The sequence below is a fragment of the Strix aluco genome, chromosome 2 (genome assembly GCF_031877795.1).
Source record: "Strix aluco isolate bStrAlu1 chromosome 2, bStrAlu1.hap1, whole genome shotgun sequence".
NCBI lineage: Eukaryota > Metazoa > Chordata > Aves > Strigiformes > Strigidae > Strix > Strix aluco.
The window spans coordinates 90,142,686-90,151,292 of NC_133932.1; the positions used below are offsets into that span (position 1 = coordinate 90,142,686).

General features: G+C 35.2%; 1 protein-coding gene across 10 annotated transcripts in view; it reads left to right on the forward strand.

The window, feature by feature from the left end:
* RBM26 (RNA binding motif protein 26) overlaps positions 1–5,180 on the forward strand; it is a 74,108-nt gene extending 68,928 nt beyond the window's left edge. For all 10 annotated transcript variants that reach the window (XR_012622018.1, XR_012622020.1, XR_012622019.1 and 7 more), the window contains one exon: positions 285–5,180. The gene's annotated coding sequence lies outside the window, so the exon portion shown is untranslated. The remainder of the gene's footprint in view (positions 1–284) is intronic.
* The last annotated feature ends 3,427 nt before the right edge of the window (positions 5,181–8,607 follow it).

The window sequence follows — 8,607 nt, forward strand, 5'->3', positions numbered from 1 at the left end:
GCAAAAATACACATTGCCTTTTGAAGAACTCCACAGTTTGTTTCCTTCCAAATGTCCAAGCAAAAAATGAGTAGTCTTCTCTAGCCACTCTGGTTAGTATTGTTCAGTGGTTATGGCAATAATGTGTTTGGAACCTTCAGCATGAATTCTTTTATATTGTTTACAAAGATGCTGAATGAAATTTTAAATGATGTGGGTATCTCAGGCCCTTCTGAATTTTATGGGAAATGTTTATGGGACAAAGGACAAATGATTTCTTACAACTTGCACTTCTACCCCAACAGACAAATGAATAGTGAGAAGAGCCCATTGATGTTCTTGCACACCAACTGCTCCTCCCTGTACCACCTTGCCTGAAGATTTTGCAAGTTGGTAGACTGTGGTGACTTCTGAATGCCTTGATGTCATACAGTCATGCTGTGGTTTAGTCTGCTGCCTATCCGGCACTATCACATTTCAGCGTGTCTTTGTAGCTTTTGCTTTTAGCAGAACTCACTGGAGACAGGTTATTTCAGTGTCTTGTTCCCGTGTCTGAATGCTGGTACTCAGACTCAGCCTACATCAATACTAGTAAATTAAACATGGCTGGGACTGTTCTCTGATGCTAAGGCCAACTGACATGGAACAACTCTCATGCACACTATTAGGCTTCAAAACAGGACAACCACATCCACATTCTCTTCTGGGAATGGTCTCTGTCTTGGGATAGGTGATCCAAGTCTCTGCAGCGCTTAAGACCGAACAATTTAATAGTACTGACAGTAAAGTTGCAGTGCCTATGATACATACTGGACCTGTTTGTTTTACTAATTCAGATGTTGTCTGGGTTGTGCAGCATTTTTAAATGCCAAGCTTTGTCCAACAGACGCAGGTAATGGGATCTAGTTCCACAGGTAGACAGAGGGGCCTTGAGGAAGATCTGTTCTTTGAAAAAATCAGTGACAATTGAGAACACTGTTCTGCAAGGAATCCGTCCTCTCTAGTGACAAATGTCACTAGGTAAAAGAGAGAAAGGGTACTTTAAAAAAAAATCCTAGTACATTTGCTAACATACAAATAAACGGCAATTAGCAATCAAGAATGTATAGACCATAGTAACTGTTGGATTTAATGAGAAGTGTAAAATACATGATGGTTCTTGTGAGATACGAGTTAGAAGAAACCTTATTGAAGAAAATGAATAAAAATCTTATAGGCCATTATTTTCAAACTTCCCTATCATCAGTAAGGTTTGGAGATCTCTTGAACTATCCACTAAATATTATCAGCTGTGCTAAAAATTAATCTAGCAAAAATGCAGTGGGGTAATCAAAGGGGTAAGCTATGATGCTTTTCTGGCAAGCCTACCTATTGAATTGCAGTTTCCTATAAACTGGTGAAGGGGGAGCTATACACAGATAGTTCGTCCTTTAGCCCTTCGTGTGCAAGTATGCTTTCTAGCACAATACATCACCTTAATTATTATACCTTCTCCAGCAGGATAGAATTCTCTGAACAGATAATTTTTGTTGCCAAATTACTTGCACATACATTGTGAAAAAATTTTCTGTGTCTGTACATGTATTTTGCCAGCCATGCTCCCATCTGTCAAAGTAGAGTGAATGCTTTAATTGCCTAATGAGCTTTCAAGGTCTCCCATACAGGTACAAAAACACCACAGTGAGTTGTATAGTTACATGGAGGTGCATTAAGTGATTATTAGAGGTAGTTTTCCCAACTTTTGTATTCTAGTAGGCAACAAGCATGGTGAATTTAGTGAGATTATAAGCATGGTTATTTACTAGCAGAAGCTGATGTTTTTCTCCCCTCTATTTTTACATTTGAGGATAAAGTACAATTTATGTTCTGGGCATCATCTTGTGGAAGTTCTAAATCACTTCATGAGGCTTTCAGCCTGGCTTATGTCATTTATCCATCAGCACTCAGTCCATTTAATCCAGGCCTCTCAGCTGTACAGACCTAGCTCCTGTTGTGAGTGATCGGCCTGCTTGAGTGCTCCCAGCTTCTCCTGTCACATCACATTTGCATAAAAGAGGACGGATAACCAAATTTGAGCACACAAATGAAAATGCTAAGCGCTGAACCTGTCACAGTTGTTGTTCAACTAATTGTGAAAAATTTGATTTGCTGGCTTTTCACTGTTTATCATGTGGACCCCCTTCTCAAATTTGCCTTGGCTTCTGCTTCTGTACATGTAGCTTTTAAACTCTCTACACAAGCAGCCCACCCTGGGGATTACTTACCTCTCCTACCAGCTTTTAATGTTGGCTCATCTACTTGACTAAATTAGGCCACCATGGCAAACAAACACATAATTAAAAACCTGGGAAAGACAACTGCAGTTGCACTTCTTAAATTGATTTTGCAGTCTATTACTAGTATATGCCTTTGCATTTTGCCATTTTATCTTGTCCTCCTGTAAACCCTGAAAATGTCTTTGCTTTTGATTATATATAGGAGGAACATATATTATTTCAAAATGAAGACTAAGATTTTCTTCTCAAAAGGGAATAATAAATAAAAACACATTCTTATTTCTGGGTACTTTGTGGCAGCCTATTACAGAGGTGCTGTATTCATTTGAAATTATGATCCATTTTTGAACTGGCATTGAAAGCTCATGGATGAAGTATTGTTCAAATTATTGTGATTTTTCAAAATTCTGGGGTTTGACTTAGCTTTCCAAATATACTTACAACTGTTGTCATGCTTCTATTTCAGATCACCTTCTCTTATCTGTATAATTTACACATCACTTCTTATAACGTATACCAAAAGGTCACCAATTAAAACAGTTGAATGTCATGCTGCATTTTTTGTGCGGGTAGAGGAGGTTCAGCCAAACTATTATCTATACAAAAATGCAAAAAAAATCATCTACATATCCAAGTCATCCATTCCTTTGGTATCAGTATTGTTATATTCTGAATGTCCATAACTATCATCATTTAAGAAGGTGGGTGATAACATGGACTTAGTGGATATAAATCTATAAAGACTGTTGGAAGCTTCTAAAAACAACCTGATAAGAAAAACTGGTATTTAGATGTATATACAAACAACTGATATTTTTCTAGCAGTTCTAAAATGTCAAAATCATTGTTTTCAAATGACAAAAATAATTTATCATCAGATATGACTGAAATATTGTTTAAAAATAAAATTGAAAACATTTTGCTTAAAATTCTTTTAAATTTCATTCTGTTGGAGAAGGGGGAAAGTCCCTGAAATGACCTTCATGTCAAGTGGAGTTCACTGACAGCAGTGGTAGTAATATGGTGTAATCCCTTTCATAAACTGATCAAGATGTATCTTAAAACTGTAGGATATTTTCATCCATTTCTCTGATAAGGTTGTACCAAAAAAAGTAATTTTTTTTTTTTTCTGATTATTAAGAACGATGTAATTTGTAGCCTAAACTGACTTGTATCCAGGTTTAACTATGGTTAGCTGTCCTTTGTTTTAAATAGCTTTTCTCCCTTCTGATGTTTACTTCCTTGATACATTCATGAACAGCTGTCATGTCGTCACAGCTTTCATTTTACTAGGCTAAATGGGCTGAACTGTTAAAGGGCTTTGACAAAGTCTGATGTATTTAACTGCAGCTATTTAAGATATTAACATTCACAGCTCTGCATTGGAGATCACTGTCCTTTACTTCTCCATTAAATTTTGCTCTTTTCCTCATTTTTATGACTGAATTCTACTGTCATTAAAAATGCAGCTGGAGAAATAATTCGTGCTGTACTCTATGCTCATTACATTTTACTTGTTTGTGATCGCTTGAATACTATCAGTTTCCTTTTTCACATCCTTCTTTCACATCATACTACTTTATCTTCTTCCTCATTAACAGCTCTCCAAAGTTGGCCTCATTTCGTGTCCTCTTTCTCAAGTTTGCCAATGAATTACTCTAAACGCACAAATCATCTTTGCAAAAGAAAGTATTTGGAAAGGAGGGATACAGACATGTTTGGAAGAGACTATTCATTAGCATGTCAGGCCCACAGCATCAAACTGAGGAGCAACAGAAATTCAAGAAATGAGTTAGCTAACAAAAAACTTAATTCTGTACTGACAAGTTGCAACTACAGTGCCAACAGGTTTGATTCTGAAAATCAATGAAGTAGCTGCTCTTGGTCCAGACCAAAAAAGATGTCTTGTGGATTTCCAGAATGTTGTTACATCTCTTAGGTTACTCTGAGTAACCTTCAACAAGATGTTCCATAGTGAATCTAATATTTCCTCCCAGCTTCTCCCACTTGCAAAATACATCCCAATAGCTGAAATGTCCTGAGATATCTTTGTGATCAAAGAGGCAGAAGAAGATTTAGCTACTAAAGAAAACTGGTACCATTTTCAAAACCAATTTTCTTCCTATAGAGAGAACAATAAAAATTCCTTAGTTACCCTGTTCTTCAACATCAGGGTTAATACCTATTGACAAACTGTTACTTTTTCTTACCATGCAATGATTTCATCTGGAAATCTCATAGATATGTTAAAGCTGGTAGAACTGAATTAAATATTTAGGCTCATGTGTCATATTGGTCATGGGAAGAACTATGCTTACAGATACAATTCCTGCTTTGTTTCTAACTTAACTTTATTGAACATGTAAAATTTATTGTTAAATCCTGGGATTTTTTCATTTGTTAAAAATACTATCCTCATCCCTTGTTGTACCTCCTTTACCTCTCTCTGAACTGAGTTATAGGTATTGTTAGATTTATTCTGAAGTAGTGCAAGAAGAGAACAACCACAACAGCCACAAAACCAAATATCATCTCTCAGGTTAAGTTTTGCAGTCAAAATACCTGACAGTAGGATTTAAAGGCAGTTTTTGAAAAGGGAAATTAGATTCTAAAATGTCTTCATTAAGTTTATCTGTGTCCTAAGTAAATATGAACATGCAGTTTTCCAAACTGGGTTCCTGAAGTAAATGCCTGATTTATAATTTCAGAAACTACTCTGCAAAATTTCTTCAGGTTCTATATCCTTATCCATAAAATGTTTTGTGAAAAACAACAGAGTCAGGGCAAGGAATGTGTTTAAAATTTTGAACAAGTACTAATGGAAAATGTTTTGCCATATTCCCTCAGCTCTAATAAAATGTACACTTTCCATTTATCCTTCAACCTAGATATCTATTGATGTTTGATTAAAAACAATCTCCTCTGCTTCTGTAAGTACCTTTGTGTAATTCATGGGGATTTTCTCATTTTCCCAGGTCTGCTTGGGTAAATAAAGGTTTCTCCTCAGCTCAGTCTCTTAGGTTGGGTGTTAGAATAAACAAACTTCCAATAACTTGCTTTTTATTTTGCTTTAGATTGCTGACTTCATCAGCATGTAAGAGAGACAACTGCTTCATCTCTCCCTATATTTTATGATACAAAGCTGACCCCCTTCCCATGAGTTTAGCTCTTGACTATAGCTAAATGCAAAAGAATAAGCACACACAGAAAGGATTAGCAGGTTGCACATACACATCTCCATGTTCTGTGGGTATATACAAAGAAAGACATATATTAAATTGCCTATTCTTCTTATATAAAAAAGAAAACTTATTTACCCTGTGGGTAAAATGTGTGTTGACCTACTGCATTACAGTATAAGCATGAACAAGGTTACTTTTTCCCCCTTTCTGCTAAATAATAAGGCAACTCATGCTGAGGGTGCACTTAAACTATACCTATAACTCTTGGAAATTCATAGATCGTAAGGCCAAATGGGACCATTATGATCATCTTGCCTGACCTCCTCTATAGCACAAGCCATAGGGTTTCGACAACATAACAGTATTTGTAATTTCATATGCGTTAGAATGCTATTTATAGGATATGTATTGTATTGAAATGGCAAAATATTCATTGCTGTGAAATTCTGCTAGATAATTTTACTACTGTAGTGGCATCTATAGGATTCTCAGTTGGTACTTATTAATAATAAAAAAATTCAAACAATTTCAAGTAATTTGCTAAAATTGTGACTATATCTAATAAGCAGATTGCTTTGGACAACAGCTACACAACCATATATTTAATGTAAAAATACAACAGATACAAAATAATCCAATTTATTTATTAATTACCAAAGACTGTAGAATCTGAAGTCTAATTAAGAAAAGAAAAATGATGACTAACTGATGCACTAACTGAAGTATTTTAGCAAGAATAGAGGAAACTTAAACAAAATTGGTGCACCTTGCACAAGGCTTACTCTTGTCCTGTGTTAAAGCTCTTTTTCCTTTGGGCTAATATCAAGAACTATGGTGCTTGATTTTCATGGAACTACTTCTATAAATGACTGCTACAAATGGAAACCGATTTTAAATGGTGACTAGGGCAGAAGTAGACTTCTGCACTGTTACACAAGTAAAGCAAACTAAACTTTCTCCCCTGTCTTGCATTGCAAAACTATCACCCTTCCTTTATATGAGCAAGTATATGTAAAATTAATATTTCCCCTTTTTTCATAAATAAAATCATTAGTCCTCAAGTTTCATTTTCTACCTATCTGAAAACCAGAAAATGTTCTCTGCCTATTCTATAGGAGTCACTAGTGCAATGTACTACATTGAAAAGTCTTAAAGGTCCCAATCAAACCAAATCAGCTTCACTACTCAAATCTTGGAAAAAGATATTATGCCTGATTTTTAAAGATAAGAATCCAGATATCTCCCATGTTTGTATTTGCTGCTGGGAAGGGAGCAATAAAAGGGCAATTAGCATTTCTACTGATCATTGGTTAAAATGATTTAACCCACCTTTTAGCAAAGTAATAAAGATCCTTGAAGTAATTACATCATTTTGTTAAATGCTAAGAATGATGAGATAAAACAGCATGGATATCATTGGTCAAAGATGTTTATCTGTGCATATTAAAAGCTTTTAAACATGTTCTTGTAGAAAGTCTATGTCATTCAGATTAAACCCTCTTCTCACAGTTTTCTCTAAAATTATACAAATTTAAAGTCATATATGAACAACACTGCCTTAAAAAAAGCAGATAGAAAACCAAATATATCACTTAACAGAAACTTTCAGCAATTAGTTATTAGTAAAATAACCTGATTTTGTAAAATCTGAAATGCTTTGTTCAGAGAGTCTCCCTGTTATGCAGAAGCTTTGACAAACTTGTGACAAGTGCAGGAGGAGGACTGTGTCTCAAGGTTTGCATTTTGATCCACTTTGAGTAAATTCTCCAAGAGCATAGATAGTTACAACATTTAGCTAAAAAAGGTTTGTTTAAAAACAATTTTTAAAGATATTTCAATGGAGGGAAAGAGAGCAGGGATGAAGAGACCAATTAACCAATTTTTCTTGGCCTTTCTCTCATGCACAGACACATTCTGTACAAACCCCTGTTTTGATGTATTATTTTAATTAATCCCAGTCTTTTGATTTCTGCAAAAAGAAGGTTAGCAAATGTAACAATGCTCGAGAGTTTCTTTATCGTAAAAGACACATAATTTCAAGCATTTAATAAGGTAGATTTATTCTGGGTAGTTTAGTTTGCACATTCACTCAAACAGCCCTCCCCAAAGACAACATTAAAAATGTGATTAGTTAGCTGCCATCAATAACACAAAATAGGAAAACACTCTCTGAAGGGACAGCTTTGTGGAGGGCACTGCACAGTGTGTAGTAAAAATATATGGCCTAATAAGTTTACATTTGCAGGCTCATTTGTTAAAACTCTTGAATTTCTAATTTGTGTCGGAAAGATAAATGGATGGGGCCTCAGTAAAGTGTGAGATTAATACTGATGGATGGGGATTCAGATTTTTGCTAGCCTCTTACTTCTGTACAACCCAGTAGGCAGTTTATGGGGAAAACCAAATGTAAATAAAAAAGAGGACATTATTTACCTTGGTCAAGGCCAATTACCAGTTATATTGTTCTTTTCAACTTTATTGTTTGAATGTAAATTATCCTTATCTAATTATTGTTTAATGCATTTTGGTAATCAAGCCCTTACAAAGTGTAATTAGATGCTAAAAAGGACAGGCACCCGATGGTTACTTTGAAACACTGCAAATAGTCAAATGGTAGAAATGGAGGCCGCTGGGACCTTTAGGGGTGTAAGGTGGAAGAATAATAATAAAACATATTATATAATAAAAACTGCCTTATACCTGAATCAAAATACTCACATAAAATGAAAATGAGCTGAGGTTAATAAGAATAATAAAATAAGTGGGATCTGCATATGCTGTACACAGTTGATTTCAACAGCTTTCCTTCCACATGCAGTGCCAGGGCAATGCTACGACAGTGCTGTAGAGACAGACAGTAGAGGTGGCAGTGGTATTTCTTACCTGTCTGGCAGAAGGTACCTCTGAACTTGGATGAACTTTACCAACATAGAGAAAGAAGTTCTTAAGTTCTAATAAAGTAAGTTGCCAGATATCTTTTCAAACTAAAATACAAACATAAACATGGCAGAAAGGCAGGCATTAGTAAAGGAATAAAAAAAGGGACACTTCAACATGAATGAACAAAACAGATGTCACTGCTATTACACTTCTGTATGTATAATACCTTTAGATCAAAGTTAATCCATAAATCTTCAATATTTGTAAAACAACGTGTATTGAAATGTCAG